This window comes from Chroicocephalus ridibundus, chromosome 2, assembly GCF_963924245.1.
Source record: "Chroicocephalus ridibundus chromosome 2, bChrRid1.1, whole genome shotgun sequence".
In the NCBI taxonomy this organism is placed as follows: domain Eukaryota; kingdom Metazoa; phylum Chordata; class Aves; order Charadriiformes; family Laridae; genus Chroicocephalus; species Chroicocephalus ridibundus.
Genome location: NC_086285.1, coordinates 35,879,637 through 35,884,112, shown reverse-complemented (window position 1 = coordinate 35,884,112; position 4,476 = coordinate 35,879,637).

The following is a 4,476-nucleotide window of genomic DNA, read 5'->3' as shown; positions in this document are numbered from 1 at the left end:
CCTTCTCCCAGCCCTGAATAAAGCACCGAGCGGTATTTTTAAACGTCAAGCTTCCAAGGTGTTATAAGTGTTACCCTCTTTAAAAAAGCAGTCAAAAATACCAGATATCCCCTTTGAGACAGTGTCACTCTGTCTCTGCATGCAGACAGTCTGTGTTACCCCGAGGATGAGCCGGGCTGGGTCAGCAGAGGATGAGCAGAACAGGTCTGATGGCTCCCCACCTCTGCGCTTTGTCTCCTGATTGAGACACTGTTTTGCTCGGTGGCTTCTGCACCCTCGTCAGCCACGGCGTTATGTGGTGTTAAGCCAAACTTCTGACACCCCAAGCACTTAAGATATCTGCTTTGTAAGGTATGTATTTTTTCATGAATAAAACCCATTCCCTGTGTTAGTTTTTTTTTGGCAGAAGGACGAAGAAGCAGAGAAGTGTCTGCGGAGAGCTCTGGGTGTTGTTTGAGTGCTGTGAAGGTGCCATTGCCACCTTCACGAGTTTGGAAACATACTTGTTGCTTCCAGGTGATTTGAGTGCAGGAGTTCCCCTTTAGTAACATCATGGCAAAGTCTGCACACTCCTTTACAGGACCAGTGTCGTTCCGGCGGTGTAACTGGGATGGCTTATGAGCACAAAGTTACTCAGCTGTTTGATGGACAGGAAAATTATGCATATCCCAAGGACAATACAAAAAAACATCTCCAGCTTCTGTAAGAGCTTGCTCCCTTTTGGGGAGTGGTCTGGGTGAATTTTCCTGCAACACCTTCTGTTTTCTTACTCCTTCTCCCCTTGTCCTGTAAAAGCACACGGAGGGAGGGAGCTCAGGGAACATGTCCCTGGAAGAGCTGCAGGTGGCTCGTGCCTCCTGCCCTGCTGGGATCCCTGTTCGCCTGGGATGGACCTACAGTCGAGACCCTCCAACGCCTGTTGTGTGTGTCACAGCAATCCCTGTCCCACTCAGGAGGAGCATCTGGCTTCTGCTGCCTGCCCTCCCAGCTCCTCCGGTCACACGGTGCCGAGGGAGGAGCAGCGTTCCCCACCAGAGCCAGCTGGTGAGCCACCTCCACCTGTCACCCCAAGATGAACATGGTCTGCAGGTGATAAAATGATGGCTGTCTCCGGCAAAGTCTGTGTCCCAAAGACAAAACCCGCTCCCTTCTACAGCTCCTGGAGGAAAAAGTAACTCCTGGCTGCTGTGTCCATCGCAGCGCACCGCACTGCACTGGGGAGCTCAGCAAAACGGAGGGAGAGGGCTGTTACCGACTCTGGTTGAACCAGGAGCAGCTGTTGACGGCTTCATACCCACCTACCCCACCGGGACTGGTGAAATGGATATGGGGAGGTAACCAGGGTCTAAAAGCAGCCTCTCTGCTCATCTCCCGCTGAGCCCAGGGAGAGGCAGGGAGGATTTCCACTCGAATACCTACCCGAATAGCTAAAATCCTCCTCTACGGCATGTGGAAATAGAAACCTTCATTTTCGCGCCTGTTAAAGCCACCTGCTGTTGTCTCCTCCTGCTTTCTACTTTTAGCTCATTAGTTCCACCGCGACTACACTGTGCTGTCTCGCTGCCTTTTACCGAAGGCACGTCAGAGGCAACTCAATGCATCTCGGCAGCTGTTTGACCCCTTTGCTGCTGAAAAGCAGCGCGGACCAATGTCGGGTCCCTGCTGAATAACAGCCCCAGGGAACAAGCAGCCCTGAAACCCTGACGGGTCCGAACGCTACCTAAGTAGCTTTTTGTCACAGTCTCCTCTCATAACTTCTTCTGGGCGAGAAAGATGAGCCTCCATGGCTGTAGCGATAATTTTATGAGTTGGCATCTTAAATATCATCGCGACAACTGCTCATTGAAGGATGCTGCCAGCTTACTTTTTTGACTGTGATATCCATGCAAAACCTTCCTGTAATCTTCTACTAATCATGAGGAATGTGAGTGGGACTCTGAGGAGCTACCCAGGAATTTCCAAAATTTCACCAGGTGCATTAGATCAGGCTTAATCAAGGAAAGCTCCGCTTCTGTTCTCTTCCTTTGCTGGGAAGGTAGTGCTCCTCTGGAACAAGAGAGAACATTAACTAAATCAGTACCACCTTTATCCTCGAAATACAATTCCTCCTTGACAAAGATGGAAGAGAAAAAGTGTCATGTAGAAGGGATAGAATTAGACAGGCAGGATTTGCTGGGTGTGGGGCAAAAGCTGACCAGCATCCATGAGCTTCAGCGATGGGAAGAACAGTGAATGCACCAGAAGTGAAGAGAGAAAGGAGGTGTAAGGAAGGAATTTCTCGTTGCTTTGCTAAACCGTACTGGAACACAGGTAGGGAGAGGGGAAAACAAGCTGAGGACAGCGGTGCAAACTGGGAAGTTCAGAAGTAGCTCTGGAAGTTAGGGAAGAAGCAGGAAGGAGAAGGAAAGGAAAGGTATGCGGGGGACGCAGGGAACAGAAGAATCTGGAGAGCAACAGTTTGCGGAGAGAGGAAATTTTTGGAAACGCCAGGGGATGATCACGCTGTGGTGAGAGCAGGTGCTTGTGGAAATTTTGTGACCCCTGACTATGGAAAAGAGTGGGACTGAGACAGATGAAGTTGCAAAAGATGTTATGCTTGTCCAAGAAGTCACCTCTGGCAGTGGATGACCCTACCTGGAGCTCTCTGCTTGATCACAGCATTTTCCACAGCCAGTGTCCCTACCTGCCAAGTCCTCTCAGCGTCCCCTCGTCCCTCCGCAACACTGAGAACTAAGTCACCTCCTTCCCTCCAGCTACAGTGAAGTTTCTTATTACAGAAAGTTGTCTTGTGATGAATCCATTTGTATGGTATTTTGCTGAATACAAACTATTAACATTTGACCCAATAACCATGGAACTTGTAAAATTTCAAAACAGCAGAGAGATTTGCAGAGAGGAGAAGGTGATGTTTACAGCCCTAAAGGGTTAACAGTAATAAAGAAGCAAAACTTCAGTTTCAGAGAGAGCTCCAGAAATAGTCTTATTTCTCTGCTTGCAACCAATACATTGTCTTTCTTCTGGAGTCAGGCGACTCTTTAGTTACTTCAGTTAGTGAACAATATGGATTTTTCACTTCTGCCCTCCTTTTTTTCCTTTCCTTCATGCTGGCATGAATTTGCTCTTCCTGTCAGACATCGGTTACTGCAAACCCACAAAGATCTCATCTGCTTTTAACTTCCTCCTCTCGGCTCAGGGTCTGCACTGCTTCTTCTCCAGCATAATGCCAGTTTCTTGCCAGAAACCGTCTCTGCTGTAGCTTAGCGTCTGCCTGAGCTTGAGAGCATGCTGACCCCCAGCTTTTCCGTCGGCGGCAGCTCCCTGAGCCCAACAGCTGCTCCACCCAAAACTCTGGTGAGACGTTACCACCACCGGAGTCCTACTCACAGGAGATCAGTCATCAAAACAGAGCTGTAAAATATCCGAGCGCTGTTTTTGAAGAACAATCCCCCGAAGGGTCTGCTCAAGCATGTTATATTGAACCAGGCTTTCACCGCCCCTTGTGCTGCTGCTTCTCTGCCGTCTCCAAAACCTGATTTGAACATCCAGGGTTTCCCTAGAGCAGAGGGAAGGCTCCAGCAAACCCTGACTATCACCAAATCTGTTCTCGGAGGCAAGCGGGACCTTTGCAAACGAGGAGACCTACAGAGGCACGAGGAGTGCTTTCCCGCATAGTTCATTGCCTAAAGCACAATCATATTCGTGCTGATGGGAACAAGTGTTGCACCAACTAATGTGCAGGGAAGTCTAAAGCCGGGGTGCAGGCAGAAGGCAGTGCCCTGCACAGGGGTCTCCAGGCGTGAACCACCTATAGAAATCCTGATAAAAGACTTCACTTTCTGACTTAAGCCTTCTGGCGTGGATCGGGATGGCAAAAGGATAAAACTCCTGCCACAGGACATGGGTACCGACGTACAACAGGGCTGAAATAAACCCCACTTAAGGAGGAGAGGGTTGGAAGCACAACATAGTAAAGAGGAGTTCAGTAAAGAGGAGAGGGGAGGAAGGCAGGTAGAGAGAACGGGAGACAGGGGATAACAGCTGGGGAAAGAAAATTGGAGCTTAAGGTCAGTAGTTGAAAAGGGAAGCAGGGTGGAAAAAAGCAGATGAAACAGGAACAACATGACTACGAGTTGGGTAAAGGAAAGGAGAGGCTGGGTGTGAAAATAAGCAGCACCAGAGGTTTGTCATGCTTTTTCAGTGTAAATACACATCAAGCTTAGCAACTAGCCACCTGTGTTGAACAGCAAGGATACTTGTTGCCCTGAAAACTTGGCTGTGAAGGCATCAGGGAGGATAGGACTGTATTTTATGAAAAAGAGATGCTGAAGGGATCTGCAGTGACCGTGACAGTACCTCGGGGTGTTGAATCCAGCCTGTTTGTGGGGTACAGCTCCCACAAGGTGACTTGCTCTCTGGTTTAGCACTTGCTACCCTGTTCCCTTTGGCTTTTGCTGGAGGAGAAGGAAACAGTCGGAA